At 46.4% G+C, this 24479-nt stretch overlaps 2 pseudogenes; one reads left to right on the top strand and one right to left on the bottom strand.

The window, feature by feature from the left end:
* Positions 1 to 8419: 8419 nt before the first annotated feature.
* Positions 8420 to 8626, bottom strand: LOC142262728 (U2 spliceosomal RNA; annotated as a pseudogene).
* Positions 8627 to 24002: 15376 nt separating this feature from the next.
* Positions 24003 to 24209, top strand: LOC142262727 (U2 spliceosomal RNA; annotated as a pseudogene).
* Positions 24210 to 24479: the final 270 nt, after the last annotated feature.

Below are 24479 nucleotides of genomic sequence, written 5' to 3'. Positions count from 1 at the left end.
TTCTCCTCATGCGCCACCATGATGACCGTTACAAGAGTTAGGCCTTTGTTTCAGGTATACCCCCAGTGGTAAATTTTTTCGCCCATTCTTTGCAGAATGGACATTACAACGACAGGAGACCCGCTCCTTTGCAATGGGAACAATGTTTTGAGGCCCTCATGCACGTCTCTATGCAGGGACAACGTGGAGCCTCCCAATTTTTGGCTGCCCTGCCAAAGGGCTATACTATAATACACCCACTTCCTGACAATGGACACTTAATGTTTTGAGGCCCTCATGCACGTCTCTATCCAGGGACAACGTGGAGCCTCCCAATTTTTGGCTGCCCTGCCAAAGGGCTATACTACAAAAGACCCACTTCCTGACAATGGACACTTAATGTTTTGAGGCCCTCATGCACGTCTCTATCCAGGGACAACGTGGAGCCTCCCAATTTTTGGCTGCCCTGCCAAAGGGCTATACTACAAAAGACCCACTTCCTGACAATGGACACTTAATGTTTTGAGGCCCTCATGCACGTCTCTATCCAGGGACAACGTGGAGCCTCCCAATTTTTGGCTGCCCTGCCTAAGGGCTATACTATAATACACCCACTTCCTGACAATGGACACTTAATGTTTTGAGGCCCTCATGCACGTCTCTATCTAGGGACAACGTGGAGCCTCCCAATTTTTGGCTGCCCTGCCAAAGGGCTATACTATAATACACCCACTTCCTGACAATGGACACTTAATGTTTTGAGGCCCTCATGCACGTCTCTATCCAGGGACAACGTGGAGCCTCCCAATTTTTGGCTGCCCTGCCAAAGGGCTATACTACAAAAGACCCACTTCCTTCCAATGGGCACTTCAGGTTTACAGGCCCTCATGCACGTCTCTATCCAGGGACAACGTGGAGCCTCCCAATTTTTGGCTGCCCTGCCTAAGGGCTATACTATAATACACCCACTTCCTGACAATGGATACTTAATGTTTTGAGGCCCTCATGCATGTCTCTATCCAGGGACAACGTGGAGCCTCCCAATTTTTGGCTGCCCTGCCAAAGGGCTATACTACAAAAGACCCACTTCCTTCCAATGGGCACTTCAGGTTTACAAGCCCTCATGCACGTCTCTATCCAGGGACAACGTGGAGCCTCCCAATTTTTGGCTGCCCTGCCAAAGGGCTATACTACAAAAGACCCACTTCCTTCCAATGGGCACTTCAGGTTTACAGGCCCTCATGCACGTCTCTATCCAGGGACAACGTGGAGCCTCCCAATTTTTGGCTTCCCTGCCTAAGGGCTATACTATAATACACCCACTTCCTGACACTGGACACTTAATGTTTTGAGGCCCTCATGCACGTCTCTATCCAGGGACAACGTGGAGCCTCCCAATTTTTGGCTGCCCTGCCTAAGGGCTATACTACAATAGACCCACTTCCTTACAATGGGCACTTCAGGTTTACAGGCCATCATGCACGTCTGCATGCAGGGGCATTGGTGAACCTCACAATTTTGGACTGCCCTGGCAAAGGAAAATACTACAAAGACTCAGTTCCTCAAAATGGGCACATTAGACTCAGAGGCCTTTATGTACGTCTCTTCTCAGGGACATCGGAGTGCCACACAATGTTTTACGTAAAATCTTTCATGTATTGATCTCAAAAAGTAACATACATTAGCTCTATCTCACTATTGGGTATGTGCCCTTAACATTTCCGCTATGAAAAATCATTTTGGTGTCATTTTGGAAGGTTTTCTGGTGAGTCCGTAAAAATGGCGTAAAACGCGGACAAAATTATTCACAGCTGTGACTTTTGAGTGATAAATGCTTCAAGGGGTCTTCCCCATGCTGTTGCCATGTCATTTGAGCACTCTTCGGAGACTTTTGTGCCATTTTTAGGGTTTCTACATGCTGCCGGTGGTCATTTCACAAAAATACTCGGGTCTCCCATAGGATAACATTGGGCTCGGTGCTCGGGCCGAGTACACGAGTATCTTGGGAGACCGAGAGAAGACTGCCTATGGGACCGTTTTGCTGTACTTGGATGATGTGATTGTGTACTCACAGACGTATGAAGCCCACCTGGAGCACCTAGCCGAGGTGTTCGCGTCCCTTGCCAAGTATGGGATGAAGTTGAAGCCCTCAAAGTGTCATCTGCTGAAACCCAGAGTGCAGTACCTAGGACATGTGGTTGGTGCGGAAGGTGTCGCCCCCAACCCCGAGAAGATCACCGCCATCCAAGACTACATAAGGTACATAAAAGGTACATAAAATGAGAATAATGGGGATAGGGGAAAATATGTGTAACTGGGTTAAAAACTGGCTCAGTTATAGGAAACAAAGGGTGGTTATTAATGGTACGTACTCGGACTGGGTCTCAGTTCATAGTGGTGTACCACAGGGGTCAGTATTGGGCCCGCTTCTTTTCAACATATTTATAAATGACCTTGTTGGGGGCATGCGGAGTAGAATTTCAATATTTGCAGATGATACTAAACTCTGCAGGGTAATCAATACAGAGGAGGATAATTTTATATTACAGGGAGATTTATGTAAATTGGAGGATTGGGCTGAGAAGTGGCAATTGAAGTTTAATGTAGATAAATGTAAGGTCATGCACTTGGGTAGAGGAAATAACATTTATGATTATGTACTTAATTGTAGAACACTGGGTAAAACAGACACAGAAAAAGACTTGGGTGTATGGGTGGATGGTAAACTTCACTTTAGTGGACAGTGTCAGGCAGCTGCTGCCAGGGCTAATAAAATAATGGGATGTATTAAAAGAGGTATAAGTGTTCATGAAAAAAATATAGTTCTACCTCTGTACAAGTCACTAGTGCGACCGCACGTAGAATACTGTGTACAATTCTGGTCACCGATATATAAGAAGGACATAGCTGAACTGGAGAGGGTGCAAAGAAGAGCGACCAAGATTATTAGAGGAATGGGGGGGATGCAATACGAAGACAGGTTATTAAACTTGGGGTTATTTAGTCTGGAAAAACGAAGGCTTAGGGGAGATCTAATCACAATATATAAATATATGAGGGGACAGTACAGAGACCTTTCCAAAGATCTATTTACACCTAGGCCTGCGACTGGAACACGGGGGCATCCGCTACGTCTTGAGGAAAGAAGGTTTAATCATAATCCCACCAAGGACACTATCTGCAAGGAGTTTGTATGTTCTCCCCGTGTTTGCGTGGGTTTCCTCCGGGTACTCCGGTTTCCTCCCACACTCCAAAGACATACAGATAGGGACTCTAGATTGTGAGCCCCAATGGGGACAGTGTTGCCAATGTATGTAAAGTGCTATGGAATTAATAGCGCTATATAAATGAATAAAATTATTATTATTATTATTATTATAATCACAGACGAGGATTCTTTACTGTACGAGCAGTGAGACTATGGAATTCTCTGCCGCATGATGTTGTAATGAGTGATTCACTACTAACATTTAAGCAGAGCCTGGATGCCTTTCTTGAAAAATTTAATATAACAAGTTATGTATATTAGATTTTATGACAGGGTATTGATCCAGGGAACTAGTCTGATTGCTGGATGTGGAGTCAGGAAGGAAATTTTTTCCCCATTGGAACTTGTTTGCCACATTGGGTTTTTTTGCCTTCCTCTGGATCAACATGTTAGGCTACGGGTTGAACTAGATGGACTTAGAGTCTCCCTTCAACCTTAAAACTATGATACTATGATGACTGGCCGAGACCGACCACAGTGAGGGAAGTGAGGCAGTTTCTGGGCCTGGTGAAATATTACCGTCGCTTCATTAAGGGGTACACAAAGATGGCTGCCCCCATGCAAGACCTCCTCGTAGGACAGACCAAGGGTGGTAGATCCCTAGTAGCCCCATTGGTGTGGGAAGAAAAGCATGAGGAATCCTTCCGCCAGCTGAGAACAGCCCTGACCGGAGAGGAAATCCTAGCGTACCCTGACTACAGCCGCCCATTCATCCTCTACACCGACGCCAGCAATGTGGGCTTGGGGGCTGTTCTATCCCAGGTCCAAGACAGAAGGGAAAAGGTAATAGCTTATGCTAGCCGAAAACTCCGACCGACTGAGAGGAACCCTGAGAACTACATCTCCTTCAAGCTTGAGCTCTTGGCACTGGTGTGGGCTATCACCGAGCGGTTCCGCCATTACCTGGCAGCAGCCAAGTTCACCGCGTACACAGACAATAACCTGCTGACCCATCTAGATACGGCCAAGCTGGGCGCGTTGGAGCAGCGGTGGGTGACCAGGTTAGCCAACTACGATTTCACCATCAAGTACCGGGCCGGCCGTACCAACGTCAATGCCAATGCACTCTCCCGGATGCCCCACCTGTCGGAAGAGGGGCCAGAGGATGATGACCTCGAAGAGATCGAGTTGCCTGCATTTCACCGGCCATTCACTGAGAAGGTGCACGTCTACCAACAACGGGTGAACCTGGATCCGCTGCCCCGACAGGACTGGCAGGAAGCTCAGGACCAGGCACCTGCTGTCCGCCTGGTCAAGACTCTAGTGGAACAGGGTTCTGCTGGGATAGACCCTGCTGCCCCTGCCGAAGCCCAACGTCTGTGGCAAGAACGGACCCGGCTATACCTACACCAGGGGAAGTTGTATCGCGAGCTGATTAATCCAAAGACTCACGAGAAGATCCGCCAGCTGGTGATTCCCCAGGCTAACGTGCCCACCGTCCTGCAAGCATACCATGATGGTGCAGTGCACTTCGGGTGGAAGAAGCTAGAGATGTTGTTAAGAGAGCGGTTCTATTGGAGTGGAATGCGGGAATCTGTGGAGGCCTGGTGCCGAGAATGTGGCCCTTGCGCATTGAGAAGGAAGGACGAGGCCAGCCAGAAGGCACCCCTACACCCGATCATTACACACCAACCGCTGGAGCTGGTTGCCCTTGACCATGTAAAGCTCACCCCCAGCCGAAGTGGGTACACCTACGCTCTGACCATCGTAGACCACTACTCGAGGTTCCTGGTGGTTGTCCCAGTTAAGGACTTAACCGGCCGCACCGCTGCTAAGGCTTTCCAGGCTTATTTCTGTTGACCGCATTGGTACCCGGAGAGGGTGCTTACCGACCAGGGTCCGGCCTTTGAAGCAGAGGTATTCCAGGAATTCTGCCAGTTGTACGGCTGCAAGAAAATCCGGACCACGCCTTACCACGCCCAAACCAATGGCATTTGTGAAAAGATGAACCACTTGGTCCTGGGCCTCCTCAAGACGTTACCACTGGAAGAGCGGAACCTGTGGCTGGAGAAGCTACCTGACCTGGTCGATATGTACAACAACATCCCTTCCAGCTCTACGAAATGCACTCCAGCATACCTGATTAGAGCTCGTCCCGGCCGGCTACCAGTGGATCTGGAAATGGGCTTGGAAGCTTCAGAAGCACTCCTGTCGACAGCTGAATGGGACACTCGGCGGAGGACACAGTACCGACAGGTCCAGGAGTATGTTGAAAAGAACTTGTGCCGGAGTCGGGGACAACAGGAGCAGTGCTTCAACAAGAAGGCGCCTGCCGGTTCCTTCAAACCTGGGGATGTAGTGCTGAAGCGGAAAAGAAGGGCCCACAAGCTGGATGATCAATGGGAAAAAACCCCGTATGTAGTCCAGCCCACAGGATGGGAGAATGGGAAGGCCTACCAGATCAGCCGTGACCAGGGGGGGACTTTGACCACGGTTTCCCGAGACCACCTGAAGAAGTGCCCACCAGCATTGAGAGTAGCGGATGAGGCTCCAGTTCCCAGTCCAGTGGAGAAGGAAAAAGAGGTAATCCACACCATGATGGGTGATTTTCCAGCAGACTGGCCTACACAGAACGGTGCGGTGATCCTTCCAGTGATACTGTTCCCACAACCCGTGGATGAAGAAATGATGGAAACGGTTAACCGCGAGCCAGTGCCCAGGGATGTACCTGTACCCAGCTCCCCTACGCCTCCGCCTGCCCCACATGATAGCAGGGAGGAGGAACTGACTGTTCCCTCTGCCCCACTGCCTGTCACCACTGACACCGGACCCCGAAGGTCCACTCGCCCCAACCTAGGTAGACCCCCACTTAGGTACAGGGAAACTACTCTTTAAAAGGGGGGGGCTTTATGTGTTGAGTGTACCAGTTTGAAAGTTTTAAATGATAAGTAAAGATGATCAACCAAAGAAGTTTACCTGATTGAACCGTGATTAAACCGGCCGTTGCCGGCAACTGTTGTCCCCGTAGGGACTGTGCAACCATTGCGTAAGGAACTGCTTACGGACAAGCCCGAGAACTTGCAGGGCAACCACAAACTTAGTGCAATGTAAATAAAAATGTTTGTTGGCTTGACACCGTTACCGCCTCCGGAGAGGCTGATTTGGGAGGATGGGCCTGGAGGAAAGGGATGGCCTAGGCCCGCCACTACCGTAACCGGTGGCGATCCTCCGGGGGTTCAGGGGTCCCCTTGGACGTGGGCCCCCTGAAAGAGACAGAACCCGCTCGGGCAACTTGGTGCTGGACTGGGGTCAAGGGGTGCTGCCCGCTTCTTAGGGGCAGCATCAGGGCCAGGTTGTTTGGGTGGGAGAAGAGCGGAAGCTGTACCGTTGTAAAATGTTTATGATGCTTTTACATGTTTTACCGTTTTATTCTTTTTCAGTTGTGAAAATAAAACCGGTGATGGACGGGCAGCCCGCGGACGGTCTGCATTTTACTATAGGGGAATGTGGCGCCCTGGACAAGCCAGGTCGTCACAGGTACTACACCAACACACTCTACACTCCGGCTAGGCACACCGAAGCTAAACACAAATCCTAGTTGCCTTCCTCCAGGGGCTGATGTCCACACCAGGGGGTGGGCCAGGCGGTTGATCCCACCCACCGAGGAGTTCACAGTCCTGGAGGCGGGAAAAGGAGTCAGATTAGAGATCAGTTTTGGAGTTAGAGAAGTGAAGAGGAGAGGAGACTGACCGTGTCCGGGTGTGTGGCCCGGGCACTCAGCAAGGTTGGCAGACGGTGGTGACCTTCTGCAGGAGAGGCTGATTGGAGTGAACCGTACGGACCGGGGATGGGCGGTGGCCCGCCGGTACCAGATCGGGGAGTGAAGAGAAGCCAGCACCATCCGGCAGGGCCTACGGACCCCGACCAGGCTAGGAGTCGCCGTAAAACCGGTCAAATCCGTTAGCGACGGGAACCTCCAGGGTTTCCCAGCAGTCAAGACCCGATTGAAGGCAACAGCTCACACCGTAGAGGGAAGCACAGTCACCGCCAAGGCTACAGTTCCCAGGGCCAGAGCCTGCGGGCAAAAGGGGCTCCCTCAGCATCCATCCAAGCTGGGGAGCGGGTTACCGGTGGGAAGCCCGCTAGATTTTGGGGGAATAAAAGGGGTCCAACACCACATCCCCAAAGGTGCACACCCACCCATCAAAGAGAGCTATAAGCCAATACCACCTTCACATTGCCAGTGTACCAAGGACATGTTGAGCAACATGAAGGCGGCTGGGGTTATCCGTGACAGTTGTAGCCTTTGGGCAGCTCTGTTGATCCTGTTAAAAAAGAAGGACGGCACCACTCCCCGTATTGAGGAATCGCTAGCTGCATTGAGAACTGCAAATTATTTTTCTACCCTTGATCTCACTAGTCACTATTGGCAAGTGTCCGTTGCTGAGGCAGACCGGGAGAAGACCGCCTTCGCCACCCCTATGGGTCTCTGCGAGTTCAAAAGCATGCCCTTCGAGCTGTGCAATGCGCCAGGAACCTTCCAGAGGCTGATGGAATGCTGCTTGGGACAAGATTTTAGGGTGTATAAAAAGGGAGATTAGATCCCGTGATCCCAACGTATTGTTACACCTCTATAAATCACTTGTAAGGCTACATCTGGAATATGGGAACCAGTTTTGGGCTCCACATTTTAAAAAGGACATTCAGAAGTTAGAGTCAGTTCAAAGGTGGGCAACTAGACTACTACAAGGAATGGAAGGCCTCCCATATGATGACAAGTTGAAAAAGTTATTAAGTGATTATTGGCTGCAATGGGGCTTTCTGGCTGGTGCCAGCCTCTCTTCTTAGCACACAGGAACCACAATCCCTACACCATGCTTCAATGGATTCTCTCATCCCAGCCCAGTAAAACTACATATTTTACACAGTCATAAGCAGCCAAAAGGGATCTATTCTATTCAATTGCAAATGATCTAGATAAGACTGAGAATAAGATACTGCACGGGACATAGCAGAGTTGGTCAAGTTGAGTGGAGATGAGTTTGCTATTTGGCACAGCTTTTTGCATCAATAAAGCAAGTAAAAGGTGTGAAAGATAAAAAAAAGGGTGAAAGTGTGAAAAGTGAATTGGCCAAATTGAGGTGCATATAAAGTTTTTGCTTTCTTTCAATTCACTAATGGGGCTCATTTGAATCAGGTGAATTGAGTTCTGCTTTTGGAAACTGGGTTAAGAAGGGGTGCACCGGTCCTGGAGGTACTGCAATACCAGGTCAATGCGTGGAGTGGACAGAGCAAGATTTTTTCCATCTCCTTGTTCTAAAAATCCATTTAATATATGGTCCCCAGAGAGGGGACGTATCAGATATTAAACTGATAAGAACAGATTTAATTTTTTTTTTTTTCTGTTTATCAGTAGGACTTCAAAATAACAAAGGTGATCGCCTCCCGTTGCCTGGGAACCGTCCAGGCACAAGAGGGCTATGTGTCACCAGAAGGCGCACACACTTCCTCAAGGCCGGCAGACGTGCAATCCCAGGCACCTTCCAGTACCGACCAAGGTAGCGTCCTCCGAAACTACACTTGATCTTAGCCAAAAGGCCGAGAAGCTATAACCCGAATTGGTTACGGCCTTGAGTGGCACCCTGGCCTATACCGGACACATCTTAGGGAGAGGGAGACAAACCCACACCTACAGAAGACATTTTGTCACCCAAGCCAACCCTTGAAAAGGCTGTTTTGCAGAGCAAAAACAAGAAGAATGGTGCTTTTTGCAGCCGCCGCCCACTGCAATGAATCTGAATAACTCCTCCTTTTGGACACAAGCACCTCCCCTCCCCCTTGCAGTCTTTCCAATTCATGATACAAAAAGACGGACGGACAGGACAGGACAGGACAGGCTGCCTGACTTTCCGTCACTGCCACCCTTTGCCATCCTTGCCCGTAGAAAGCCCTTTCATCATCCCCAAACCCTAATCTTTTCCCTTCCCTTCCCAGATGCGTCTCACTCCCTTTCATTAGGAAGTGAGCGCAGCCTTTTCTCCGTTCTGCACATGCGCGACGTTAAACACAAATGCGCAGGCGTGCGTTCCATTACCCTCACTGCATTCCACTCCCATACAGGAAGTGGGCGCAGCTATTACTACGGTCGCACATAAAAGAACCCACGGCCACCACTGCACATAGCTGACTCCACCACAGGACACCCACTTCTACACCAACGCAGGTAAGACAGGATCGGCACCTCTATGCTCCCGTTACAATCAGGCTCAGTCACCATGTGATAACGCTCTCAACTCTTTAGTTGCAGGCTCCCCTTGCTTCACCTCCACTGGCTGTGCTGCCATTTCCTCTCCCACCTGGAAGGTATACTTTATTCCACTATTTTCCTGTTTCTCTCTTCCCCCTTTTCCCATAACCTACTTTTATCTGCATTTGTGGGGTATCTATATGCTATTTACATCATAGTTTTATTCATTAATATGGAAGGGAAGAGTGCCCATGAGAGTGTTGAACTGCGGAGAGCAAGAGATTAAGCTGCTCCGATTTGCCACCATTGATAAGCTGTTCTCAGTAGATACACATGCTATCCAAACAGCAGCATCCACCATTGTTCAGCCCACCCATTCAGTGACAGCTCACCAAGTCAGCCAGATGAGTGGTGTAAGGAATTACACGTAGGCACTGACTCCACACCTTCACATCACAAGAAGGGGGTCTACAGGCTAGTGCAAGAATATGAGCAAGTCTTCAGCAAACATCCGCTAGACTTTTGAAGAATAAAAGGGGTCAAACACTACATCCCCACAAGTGCACACCCACCCATCAAAGAGAGATATAAGCCAAAACTACCTGCACATTACCAGTGTACCAAGGACATGTTGAGCAACATGAAGGAGGCTGGGGTTATCCGTGACAGTTGTAGCCTCTGGGCAGCTCCGTTGGTCCTGTTAAAGAAGAAGGACAGCACCACTCCCCTGTATTGAGGAATAGCTAGCTGCATTGAGAACTGCAAATTATTTTTCTACCCTTGATCTCACTAGTCGCTATTGGCAAGTGTCCGTTGCTGAGACAGACCGGGAGAAGACCGCCTTTGCCACCCCGATGGGTCTCTGCGAGTTCAAAAGCATGCCCTTCGAGCTGTGCAATTTGCCAGGAACCTTCCAGAGGCTGATGGAATGCTGCTTGGGACACCGAAACTTTGAAACGGTACTGCTATACCTTTATGATGTTATTGTTTATTCTAAAGCAAACAAGATTTTAGGGTGTATAAAAAGGGAGATTAGATCCGGTGAGCCCAACGTATTGTTACCCCTCTATAAATCACTTGTAAGGCCACATCTGGAATATGGGGTAAAGTCCTGAGCAGGTTGATAACCATTGGTTTGAGCATGGTAGGGTGTAGTGCGCATCTTCCTGCATCGGTAAAAGCTGCAGAAGTCCTTGAAGATTTCCGCTTCAAAGGCTGTGCCTTGATCTGTGAGGACTCTCTCTGAGTAGCCATGAGGTCTGCATAAGTGTGCTTGGAAGACCTTCGCTGCAGTATGGGCCATTAGATCTTTGACTTGTACCACAACCATAAATCTCGAGTAGTTGTCTACCATCGTAAGTGCATACGTGAGCTCGCCTCGATATTCTGCAACAAAACTCCCTTTTTCGATTTCAGTTTCAGCAAACACTCCTCTTCCTGTAGAAAATATTTATCATTACCTAAGACAGTCATTCTAATGCATGACAATATTAAGGCAATTTAGTTAAAACTTGTTTTAACTCACCTTTAAGGGGATTGATGTATTTCATGGTCAATCCAGGTTTGTCAGTGATGGCACTGACATAATGTATGGCGTCTTTTTCGGGCGTTATCCTTTGCCTTTTCATTGTGAAAATCCAGTTGCCTATATCAAAGCAAATTCTACTACTTGTAAAGTATGCAGAAAATGAAATGTAGAACATATAACATCAACTGCTTAGGAACGCATCATAGGTTAGTACTTAAAAGGATATTGTCATGTTCTAGTCATAATGCAAGCTGGACATTTTTCATGTTACCCTGTAATCGCCGGCCTGTTCTAATGCTCACAAGCCAAGATATAGGCTCAGCTGCTAAGGCTTCCCTCTGCCTTCTGAATGAAACTTGAATATGTCTGGGTCACTGTGTATATAGCAGGTGCTCAGAAAAAATAACAGTCAATTCAATAGAAATAGCTCTGGCACACTATAGTGATCAATAACGTAAGAAAAGAACTCTTGGAATGCTGAAAATTCTTTATTTGTGCAAAAGGATAATTCATCCAACGTTTCGACCTTGTTTTTAGGTCTTTATCAAGGATAAAGTTATCTAAGATCATAAAGGGTTACAAAACCATATAAACACGTAATTAGTACATAGTACAACATAACAGTACAATATATTGCTACTTGAGAGTACAATGGGTCAAATGACCATGATGCACATACAAAAAATTTTTCCAAAGCCATAGTGAAAACATTTGTACTGAGGAAAGAAAATTTCCACATGACCTATCTGGAGAAACATTCTGGATCAAACAACCAAAAATAGTCAAGCAGGTAAATACACACCTATATGGATAACAGGATGATATGTGTTCAATTGTATAGCGTCATTGCCATTAAGGTACAAATGGAAAACTTGCAATCCTATATAGTGAAGGAAATGAACACATATCATATCAAAGAACACAGGAACATGGGTGTGAGAAAAACCTCAATGTTTATACTTTGTTCTTTATAATGGTGTGAACATGTATATGTCTCAGTACCTTATGCACTTGAGAATTCTAGTGAGTAGATCATGAAAGCCTATTTCAGAACTGGAATCGGTAAATAATTGTAGGTGGAATCTAAATGAAAAGATGGTACAAGTGTTATCATGACACGTGGGCTATAACACAATGGACCGTGTGACAAAGAAGAAAGGAGAGAAAGAAGAGGAAGAAAATGCAACTACCTGTAACATTACGTGATAGTCACTGGTAAGTATCACTTGACAATTCAAATGAAAAAGGATTCCTTTATTAAAGGGTTCTCAGTCGCCTCAGGATCATGAAATACTAGGGTAAATGATATGAGAATGGGTAAGAAGCACCACTAAAGGAAATATGAGATGCAGGACATATATCTATAAACCCCTGAACTACATGATAGAAATAAAAAGAAGAAAAAAGAAAAAAAAGAAGAAAGAAGAAGAACACATAGAATGCGGAAAGAGAATGGGTACAACTACCTGAGTTACTGCAGGGAGGCCCCTGGTTGGTATTGTGAGGGTTAGTGGAATTCCTTCACTGAAGGGTTCTCAGTTGCCTCAGGTTCGTGAAAAATGCTATAGACAAATAATGCCCGGAGAAAAGGGGTTCATATACAGCGAATAATGGTAATACAAGGTACATGTGTCACATGTAATAGTATATATATATATATTGTACTAAGCTCTACACCAGAAATAGAAAGTAGTCCCTCTGCCTTCTGTCTAGGTGCCCTGAGTTATGTCCTGTAAACTGTCACAGGGACCCAGACACACATGTGTAGTAGGGGAATATCCCTGCTGAGATGCCAGTGCTAGAGCACTCGTTTGCTGTGGAGTTGAACGCTATGTGAGCAGTTCTTACCTTCAATGAGCAGAAGTCTCTTTTTTCAGATTTCAATATCTCTGTGGGTATCTGGCAGAAATATGGAATACTCTTTACTGCTAAGACCCTGTACACCACTCCCACTAAAGGGGGCTTTACACGCTGCGACATCGCTAATGCGGAGTCGTTGGGGTCACGGAATTTGTGACGCACATCCGGCCGCATTAGCGATGTTGCTGCGTGTGACACCGATGAGCGATTTTGCATCGCTGCAAAAACGTGCAAAATCGCTCATCGGTGACATGGGTCTCCATTCTCGATTATCGTTACTGCAGCAGTAACGATGTAGTTCGTCGCTCCTGCGGCAGCACACATCGCTCCGTGTGACACCGCAGAAACGAGGAACCTCTCCTTACCTGCCTCCCAGCCGCTATGAGGAAGGAAGGAGGTGGGCGGGATGTTCCGGCCACTCATCTCCGCCCCTCCGCTGCTATTGGGCGGTCGCTCAGTGACGTCGCTGTGACGCCGCACGGACCGCCCCCTTAGAAAGGAGGCGGTTCGCCGGTCACAGCGACGTCGCCGGGCAGGTAAGTATGTGTGACGGGTCTGGTCGGTGTTGTGCAGCATGGGCAGCGATTTGCCCGTGTCGCGCAACAGATGGGGGCGGGTATCCACACTAGCGATATCGGTACCGATATCGCAGTGTGTAAAGTAGCCTTTAATAAACTGTGTAAAGGATTTTAAGTAAAAATCCACAATAAACCAGCGCTAGATGGGTTTTTATAATTTTATTAATAGACCACAAATAAAAAATTTTTTGCTATCCTTGTTTCAAGACAGAGTATTTGATAATATACAATACACTGATTATTACTAAAACCAAGGACCACATAAAACAAGGACCACATAAAATAAAAAATGAAAGTAATGAGAATAAAATTCTTTTGTATAACCAATTAACTTCGAGGTGATACAATATTCACATTGATTTAGTTTTACCAGTCTAATGTAATGCCCCGGCCGGTGGCATATATTTTGTTTGGTTAATAATTTAGACTTATACAATGAAAGATGTACTATACCACCCCTGGCTAACTTACAAGTTTTAAGTTGTACAATATTTATGTACAAGTTTGCGACGTTATATTCATATATAGGAAGGCAAACAATATTGGCAATTTAGTGGCACCCACCATACGTAATCTTACAGCACCTAATAAGGGAGGATTATTTGACCTGAAAGGTTTTTTTCCATGCAAAAGCTGTATAGTATGTAAGAATACAAAAAATATTTCACGGAAATCCTTCTTACAGGGGCAGTCAGAAGTCATGATTAGAGAATTTATTACATGTCAATCAAAGGGAGTAGTATATTGAATTCAATGTCCCTGTCAGAAAAAATACATTGAGAGAACTATTAGACCCCTATGGAAAAGGGTGGGTGAGCACATTAGAAGTGTTAAAAATAAATGTACTAAGCACCCCCTATCCAGACATTATGTGTTAAAACATGGAGGGTCCTTTAAAGGATCCCAAGTATGGGGCGTACAAAAAATAACTAAGGATTGGAGAGGTGGCGATTTCATTAAAAAAATGTCACGAGCAGAAAGCCAATGGATTTTTGAATTGAACACCTTGAAACCATATGGACTCAATAATGATATAGAACTGTTTCCTTTTAATTAATTTATATTTTTATAGGTAGAGGAGTAATAGGTACTGATAATAATACGGAGAGAAGGAAAAAAAAAAAAAAAAAAAAAGCGATTGTCATGGAGATATATGTGTATATATGCATAATATATATTAAAATTGGTGCTTCACTTGCCCAAGGTTGATGTAGATATAAGGGGCTTTTCATATTATAGCAAATTTATATTACACCTTTATGATGTCCTTTTGTTAAATTTATTGTTGAAAAAAAGCATATGCATATATACACATTGTCTTCCCAGTATATGATGATACAAGCAAGGCTATATATAGGTCTTTTTAGAAAAACCTTTAGAAAAACCTTTGCACATAATTATATTATATGGCTATTATGAACGGTCTTTCACAAATTGATATATGTAGTGGTCATTGAATGTTGGTTGAATTTAAACATTGTTTAATTTTATGCAAATTATAACCAATTAAATATATGCATAAATAGTGCTCTAGGCAACAGCTGAGTTATCCTTGAGGAAGGGGGCCGTTACACGCCCCCGAAACGCGCGTCGGATCAGGACTCTGTTTTTGCCTACCTCACCTGTGCGGTGATAACCTGCCAAGTAATCTCTCCCTCGTGTGGAATCAACCGGCTTCCACTGGACACGGTACGGATTGCCTGCTGGAGAGGTTGAGAGGTTACCGCTGACATTTCCTTTGTCTGCAACCAGGATACATTGGTACCTCCAGCGGTTCTGCATTGCTCGTTTGGAAGCGGATCGGAGCCTTGTGTGGTGCTAACCTGCCAAGCAACTTCCTCCTGTGTGGAATCAGTCAGCTGACACTGGATACGGTCTGGACTGCCCGCTGGAGAGGCTGAGTAGTTACCGCTGATCTTATTGTTGTCCGCAGCCAACATCTTGGTGCTTTCAGTGGCTTCGTACTGCTTGATTTCGAAAGTACATTTGGGAGAATACGGGACCGGCTGGTTTGTGGCCTTGTGAAGTGTTATAAAGGCTCTGTAAAGAGGGATGTCGGTAACCATACATCTCCCCCAGAGCCAGCACTAGTCGCGGCCACTGGCCTCAAAACGTCCGCTCTGGAAGTCTAACAGGTCAATCCTGTACATAGCGGTTCCAGCCTAATCAACGGAGAAATCCGGGGTGTTTTTTGCGGTCAAGTTGTTGTGAGGTTTATTCCCCCAGGCCCTGGGGGCGAATATAACGTCGCAAACTTATATTGTACAACTTAAAACTTGTAAGTTAGCCAGGGGTGGTATAGTACATCTTTCATTGTATAAGTCTAAATTATTAACCAAACAAAATATATGCCACCGGCCGGGGCATTACATTAGACTGGTAAAACTAAATCAATGTGAATATTGTATCACCTCGAAGTTAATTGGTTATACAAAAGAATTTTATTCTCATTACTTTCATTTTTTACTTTATGTGGTCCTTGTTTTATGTGGTCCTTGGTTTTAGTAATAATTAGTGTATTGTATATTATCAAATACTCTGTCTTGAAACAAGGATAGCAAAAAATGTTTTATTTGTGGTCTATTAATAAAATTATAAAAACCCATCTAGCGCTGGTTTATTGTGGATTTTTACTTAAAATCCTTTACACAGTTTATTAAAGGCTACTTTACACACTGCGATATCGGTCCCGATATCGCTAGTGTGGATACCCGCCCCCATCTGTTGCGCGACACGGGCAAATCGCTGCCCATGCTGCACAACACCGACCAGACCCGTCACACATACTTACCTGCCCGGCGACGTCGCTGTGACCGGCGAACCGCCTCCTTTCTAAGGGGGCGGTCCGTGCGGCGTCACAGCGACGTCACTGAGCGACCGCCCAATAGCAGCGGAGGGGCGGAGATGAGTGGCCGGAACATCCCGCCCACCTCCTTCCTTACTCATAGCGGCTGGACATAACTCAGGGCACCTAGACAGAAGGCAGAGGGACTACTTTCTATTTCTGGTGTAGAGCTTAGTACAATATATATATATATACTATTACATGTGACACATGTACCTTGTATTACCATTATTCGCTGTATATGAACCCCTTTTCTCCGGGCATTATTTGTCTATAGCATTTTTCACGAACCTGAGGCAACTGAGAACCCTTCAGTGAAGGAATTCCACTAACCCTCACAATACCAACCAGGGGCCTCCCTGCAGTAACTCAGGTAGTTGTACCCATTCTCTTTCCGCATTCTATGTGTTCTTCTTCTTTCTTCTTTTTTTTCTTTTTTCTTCTTTTTATTTCTATCATGTAGTTCAGGGGTTTATAGATATATGTCCTGCATCTCATATTTCCTTTAGTGGTGCTTCTTACCCATTCTCATATCATTTACCCTAGTATTTCATGATCCTGAGGCGACTGAGAACCCTTTAATAAAGGAATCCTTTTTCACTTGAATTGTCAAGTGATACTTACCAGTGACTATCACGTAATGTTACAGGTAGTTGCATTTTCTTCCTCTTCTTTCTCTCCTTTCTTCTTTGTCACACGGTCCATTGTGTTATAGCCCACGTGTCATGATAACACTTGTACCATCTTTTCATTTAGATTCCACCTACAATTATTTACCGATTCCAGTTCTGAAATAGGCTTTCATGATCTACTCACTAGAATTCTCAAGTGCATAAGGTACTGAGACATATACATGTTCACACCATTATAAAGAACAAAGTATAAACATTGAGGTTTTTCTCACACCCATGTTCCTGTGTTCTTTGATATGATATGTGTTCATTTCCTTCACTATATAGGATTGCAAGTTTTCCATTTGTACCTTAATGGCAATGACGCCATACAATTGAACACATATCATCCTGTTATCCATATAGGTGTGTATTTACCTGCTTGACTATTTTTGGTTGTTTGATCCAGAATGTTTCTCCAGATAGGTCATGTGGAAATTTTCTTTCCTCAGTACAAATGTTTTCACTATGGCTTTGGAAAAATTTTTTGTATGTGCATCATGGTCATTTGACCCATTGTACTCTCAAGTAGCAATATATTGTACTGTTATGTTGTACTATGTACTAATTACGTGTTTATATGGTTTTGTAACCCTTTATGATCTTAGATAACTTTATCCTTGATAAAGACCTAAAAACAAGGTCGAAACGTTGGATGAATTATCCTTTTGCACAAATAAAGAATTTTCAGCATTCCAAGAGTTCTTTTCTTACGTTATTGATCACTATAGTGTGCCAGAGCTATTTCTATTGAATTGACTCTTATTTTTTCTGAGCACCTGCTATATACACAGTGACCCAGACATATTCAAGTTTCATTCAGAAGGCAGAGGGAAGCCTTAGCAGCTGAGCCTATATCTTGGCTTGTGAGCATTAGAACAGGCCGGCGATTACAGGGTAACATGAAAAATGTCCAGCTTGCATTATGACTAGAACATGACAATATCCTTTTAAGTACTAACCTATGATGCGTTCCTAAGCAGTTGATGTTATATGTTCTACATTTCATTTTCTGCATACTTTACAAGTAGTAGAATTTGCTTTGATATAGGCAACTGGATTTTCACAATGAAAAGGCAAAGGATAACGCCCGAAAAAGACGCCATACATTATGTCAGTGCCATCACTGACAAACCTGGATTGACCATGAAATACATCAATCCCCTTAAAGGTGAGTTAAAACAAGTTTTAACTAAATTGCCTTAATATTGTCATGCATTAGAATGACTGTCTTAGGTAATGATAAATATTTTCTACAGGAAGAGTAGTGTTTGCTGAAACTGAAATCGAAAAAGGGAGTTTTGTTGCAGAATATCGAGGCGAGCTCACGTATGCACTTACGATGGTAGACAACTACTCGAGATTTATGGTTGTGGTACAAGTCAAAGATCTAATGGCCCATACTGCAGCGAAGGTCTTCCAAGCACACTTATGCAGACCTCATGGCTACTCAGAGAGAGTCCTCACAGATCAAGGCACAGCCTTTGAAGCGGAAATCTTCAAGGACTTCTGCAGCTTTTACCGATGCAGGAAGATGCGCACTACACCCTACCATGCTCAAACCAATGGTTATCAACCTGCTCAGGACTTTACCCCATATTCCAGATGTGGCCTTACAAGTGATTTATAGAGGGGTAACAATACGTTGGGCTCACCGGATCTAATCTCCCTTTTTATACACCCTAAAATCTTGTTTGCTTTAGAATAAACAATAACATCATAAAGGTATAGCAGTACCGTTTCAAAGTTTCGGTGTCCCAAGCAGCATTCCATCAGCCTCTGGAAGGTTCCTGGCAAATTGCACAGCTCGAAGGGCATGCTTTTGAACTCGCAGAGACCCATCGGGGTGGCAAAGGCGGTCTTCTCCCGGTCTGCCTCAGCAACGGACACTTGCCAATAGCGACTAGTGAGATCAAGGGTAGAAAAATAATTTGCAGTTCTCAATGCAGCTAGCTGTTCCTCAATACAGGGGAGTGGTGCTGTCCTTCTTCTTTAACAGGACCAACGGAGCTGCCCAGAGGCTACAACTGTCACGGATAACCCCAGCCTCCTTCATGTTGCTCAACATGTCCTTGGTACACTGGTAATGTGCAGGTAGTTTTGGCTTATATCTATCTTTGATGGGTGGGTGTGCACTTGTGGGGATGTAGTGTTTGACCCCTTTTATTCTTCAAAAGTCTAGCGGATGTTTGCTGAAGACTTGCTCGTATTCTTGCACTAGCCTGTAGACCCCCTTCTTGTGATGTGAAGGTGTGGAGTCAGTGCCTACGTGTAATTCCTTACACCACTCCTCTGGCTGACTTGGTGAGCTGTCACTGAATGGGTGGGCTGAAGCAATGGTGGATGCTGCTGTTTGGATAGCATGTGTATCTACTGAGAACAGCTTATCAATGGTGGCAAATCGGAGCAGCTTAATCTCTTGCTCTCCGCAGTTCAACACTCTCATGGGCACTCTTCCCTTCCATATTAATGAATAAAACTATGATGTAAATAGCATATAGATACCCCACAAATGCAGATAAAAGTAGGTTATGGGAAAAGGGGGAAGAGAGAAACAGGAAAATAGTGGAATAAAGTATACCTTCCAGGTGGGAGAGGAAATGGCAGCACAGCCAGTGGAGGTGAAGCAAGGGGAGCCTGCAACTAAAGAGTTGAGAGCGTTATCACATGGTGACTGAGCCTGATTGTAACGGGAGCATAGAGGTGCCGATCCTGTCTTACCTGCGTTGGTGTAGAAGTGGGTGTCCTGTGGTGGAGTCAGCTATGTGCAGTGGTGGCCGTGGGTTCTTTTATGTGCGACCGTAGTAATAGCTGCGCCCACTTCCTGTATGGGAGTGGAATGCAGTGAGGGTAATGGAACGCACGCCTGTGTGACGCTCCTGGACTAATCCAGGGTGTCACAGGGAACTGCACTATTCTCTATCCTTGGTGCAGGGCCCACCCTCCTTGGTTCCGGGGTCCGCAACAGTGATTCTGTACTAACAGCACAAATCCTAGTCACCCAAACACTACACTTGTCAGGCACACCAGGGGCGTGGTTCCAGCTGGGAAAGGAACCGCCCACCTATGAGTCAGACAGGCTGGTGGGAGGAGTCAGTTAGACAGTTGGTAGTAACTGAAAAAGAGAGAGGACCTGGGGATTAAGAGCTCCCTGAGGAGAGCCTGGCTGGGTCGCAGACAGTGGCCTGTACTTGACGGCTCAGAGATTAGCGGCGTCAGCACAGCGGAGGGATAGGACTTCCCACACAGAGCAGTCACAGAAAATCCCACGTGCCAGCTGCTAAGAGCAGGTCCCAATTAAAAAGAGGGACGGGACCCGAAGGTTTCAAGCCAACGGGGCCAGGGACACACACAGTATACAGTGTATGGAGGAAGGCTCCAGTCCACCACAGAATCACTGAAAGGGACCACCGCACGTGCAGTCACCGAGTGCAGCAGTACCAAGAGACTTTGTTTACCTCAGAGTCTGTGTCCACTGAATGCGTCATCACACCTGAGTGAGTACCCTGGCCCCCAGCGTCCTGCCGGCCCTATATCAATATAGGCTGTTCCTACCTATTCCCTACCCTGAGTCCCGGGGCCCCTACCTGCGGAGGGAATCACCACCAGGCTGCCCCAACACCATCAGCCCCGGCACTCCCATACAGCAGCGGCGGTATTCCTTATTACCGCACACCGCAGGTGGCGTCACAAATATTCTCCCCTGTAAAAAACCTTTTTGTTTTTCATCAAAGTGTCTGCCGAGCAGTCCGACTGCTGCTAGGGCGTCACACATTGATTTTTGGCGTCACGAACAGGATTGGACTGGACCCACTAACCTGGGTGACGTGCACCTTCTCCAAAACTGTTGAGCCCAAAGTGAATAAAAAAAAAAAAAATTCAGTTGCCGCCATCTTGCTGCTGAAAACCAAGGGGGCATAGAAAGATGTCGGCGCCGGGTGAAGCGAGCGCAGCGGCAGTTCCCCCTCAAGATCAAGGTGACATGGACGCACGAGCGACCGCGCAGATAATGCCAATGACTTTACCGTATGTGCCAGGCGCTACCTGGCTACCACAATATGATGGTTCCCCTGACACTCTGCAAGGATTCAAAAGAAAAATCCGCACACTCCTGGATATGTTTGGGATGAATGACCGGCAGCAAGCGTCTGTACTACTCGGCCAGTTATCAGGCGCCGCAGAGCTGGAGGCGGAGACCTGGACAGATCAGGACCGGGCCTCAGTAACTGCCAGTGGATCTGGAGATGGAAGTTGAGATGCCTGAAGTTTATTCCCCAAATGCAGATTGGGATACCAAGCGTAGAGCTCAATACAGGCAAATTCAAGAGTATGTCGAGGAGAATCTGGACCAAAGTAGGGAAAAGCAAGAAAGAAGCTTTAACAAGCAAGCCCAAGCCCCTCCATTTTCACCAGGAGAAGTGGTCTTAAAAAGAAAAAGAAAGATGCATAAACTGGACGACCAGTGGGAAAGAGAGCCATATGTGGTCCAGCCTTCCAATTTCAACAACCAGAAGACCTGTCTTGTCAGCAAGGACCAAGGAAGAACCACAGCTGTAATTTCCCATGACCACTTGAAAAAGTGCCCTGAACCCCTGAACATCCAGAAGGAAGAACAGCCCCAACCTCAAGTGACTGAGAAAAAGAAGAGAGTGATCCACACCATCCTAGGTGACTTCCCGGAAGATTGGCCTATGTACAATGGAGCAGTGATTGTGCCTGTACTCACATTCCCGCAACCCGCGGAAGAACCAGAACCAAGGAGGCCTGAAATCATTGCACCTAGAGAAGTACCCATACCAGCACCACGAACACGTAGATTACCACCTACAACACCTAGCACCAGTAGTGGGGAACAGGTAGTAGCAAACACCACAGTACAAGGGTTAGAGGGAAGCCAGGAGCTGAGAAGGTCCACCCGTGTGAACTTTGGTCAGCCCCCACATAGGTTCAGAGATGAGGAATGGTAGCGGAACCCGGCTACTCTACCCTAATGTAAATAGTCTAAATATAGAGTAAATTTAAAAATGTTTAGTATTTTCCATGCTTTTAATTCTACTATTTTCCATGCTAAAGATAGTCATGTAAGACATGTTGATATAGAGTGTTGATAAGAAGAATGTTGATTTTATTTTAATTACCTGGATTCATGACCTGATTGACGACCAATGATAAGTTTTATTGAAAATGGACCTTTGGCTACAGGACTGGTGGTAGCCAGCACGAACTGGTGCTATTGTAAATGGTTATTTCCCATTCATAGCCACGGACTGCATCCCCACCTACAGGAGAAGACACAGGTGGAGGAGAGACCTGGGAGACATATGGCCCAGGTCTGGCCACCAACAGGAACGGTGGCTTGCCTCCTTTTGGAACTTTGGGGGTGGGATGAAGGACTGGGAAAGCGAAACGTTGGGTTCAAGTGCCTCCCCTGCGTGGGATGGATAGATATGTTTTTCTTATTAAAATGTTCACTTTTTGCAGATAAAAATAAACACTCTGGGTGCACTGTAGCTCGGGGACGAGCTACGTTTAACCAAGGGGGAATGTGACGCCCCTGGACTAATCCAGGGTGTCACAGGGAACTGCACTATTCTCTATCCTTGGTGCAGGGCCCACCCTCCTTGGTTCCGGGGTCCGCAACAGTGATTCTGTACTAACAGCACAAATCCTAGTCACCCAAACACTACACTTGTCAGGCACACCAGGGGCGTGGTTCCAGCTGGGAAAGGAACCGCCCACCTATGAGTCAGACAGGCTGGTGGGAGGAGTCAGTTAGACAGTTGGTAGTAACTGAAAAAGAGAGAGGACCTGGGGATTAAGAGCTCCCTGAGGAGAGCCTGGCTGGGTCGCAGACAGTGGCCTGTACTTGACGGCTCAGAGATTAGCGGCGTCAGCACAGCGGAGGGATAGGACTTCCCACACAGAGCAGTCACAGAAAATCCCACGTGCCAGCTGCTAAGAGCAGGTCCCAATTAAAAAGAGGGACGGGACCCGAAGGTTTCAAGCCAACAGGGCCAGGGACACACACAGTATACAGTGTATGGAGGAAGGCTCCAGTCCACCACAGAATCACTGAAAGGGACCACCGCACGTGCAGTCACCGAGTGCAGCAGTACCAAGAGACTTTGTTTACCTCAGAGTCTGTGTCCACTGAATGCGTCATCACACCTGAGTGAGTACCCTGGCCCCCAGCGTCCTGCCGGCCCTATATCAATATAGGCTGTTCCTACCTATTCCCTACCCTGAGTCCCGGGGCCCCTACCTGCGGAGGGAATCACCACCAGGCTGCCCCAACACCATCAGCCCCGGCACTCCCATACAGCAGCGGCGGTATTCCTTATTACCGCACACCGCAGGTGGCGTCACAAATATTCTCCCCCGTAAAAAACCTTTTTGTTTTTCATCAAAGTGTCTGCCGAGCAGTCCGACTGCTGCTAGGGCGTCACACCTGCGCATTTGTGTTTAACGTCGCGCATGTGCAGAACGGAGAAAAGGCTGCGCTCACTTCCTAATGAAAGGGAGTGAGACGCATCTGGGAAGGGAAGGGAAAAGATTAGGGTTTGGGGATGATGAAAGGGCTTTCTACGGGCAAGGATGGCAAAGGGTGGCAGTGACGGAAAGTCAGGCAGCCTGTCCTGTCCTGTCCTGTCCGTCCGTCTTTTTATATCATGAATTGGAAAGACTGCAAGGGGGAGGGGAGGTGCTTGTGTCCAAAAGGAGGAGTTATTCAGATTCATTGCAGTGGGCGGCGGCTGCAAAAAGCACCATTCTTCTTGTTTTTGCTCTGCAAAACAGCCTTTTCAAGGGTTGGCTTGGTGACAAAATGTCTTCTGTAGGCGTGGGTTTGTCTCCCTCTCCCTAAGATGTGTCCGGTATAGGCCAGGGTGCCACTCAAGGCCGTAACCAATTTGGGTTATAGCTTCTCGGCCTTTTGGCTAAGATCAAGTGTAGTTTCGGAGGACGCTACCTTGGTCGGTACTGGAAGGTGCCTGGGATTGCACGTCTGCCGGCCTTGAGGAAGTGTGTGCGCCTTCTGGTGACACATAGCCCTCTTGTGCCTGGACGGTTCCCAGGCAACGGGAGGCGATCACCTTTGTTATTTTGAAGTCCTACTGATAAACAGAAAAAAAAAAAAATTAAATCTGTTCTTATCAGTTTAATATCTGATACGTCCCCTCTCTGGGGACCATATATTAAATGGATTTTTAGAACAAGGAGATGGAAAAAATCTTGCTCTGTCCACTGCACGCATTGACCTGGTATTGCAGTACCTCCAGGACCGGTGCACCCCTTCTTAACCCAGTTTCCAAAAGCAGAACTCAATTCACCTGATTCAAATGAGCCCCATTAGTGAATTGAAAGAAAGCAAAAACTTTATATGCACCTCAATTTGGCCAATTCACTTTTCACACTTTCACCCTTTTTTTTATCTTTCACACCTTTTACTTGCTTTATTGATGCAAAAAGCTGTGCCAAATAGCAAACTCATCTCCACTCAACTTGACCAACTCTGCTATGTCCCGTGCAGTATCTTATTCTCAGTCTTATCTAGATCATTTGCAA

This window comes from Anomaloglossus baeobatrachus, unplaced genomic scaffold, assembly GCF_048569485.1.
Source record: "Anomaloglossus baeobatrachus isolate aAnoBae1 unplaced genomic scaffold, aAnoBae1.hap1 Scaffold_2495, whole genome shotgun sequence".
Lineage (NCBI taxonomy): Eukaryota > Metazoa > Chordata > Amphibia > Anura > Aromobatidae > Anomaloglossus > Anomaloglossus baeobatrachus.
This window is presented reverse-complemented; position numbering and strand designations above follow the sequence as displayed.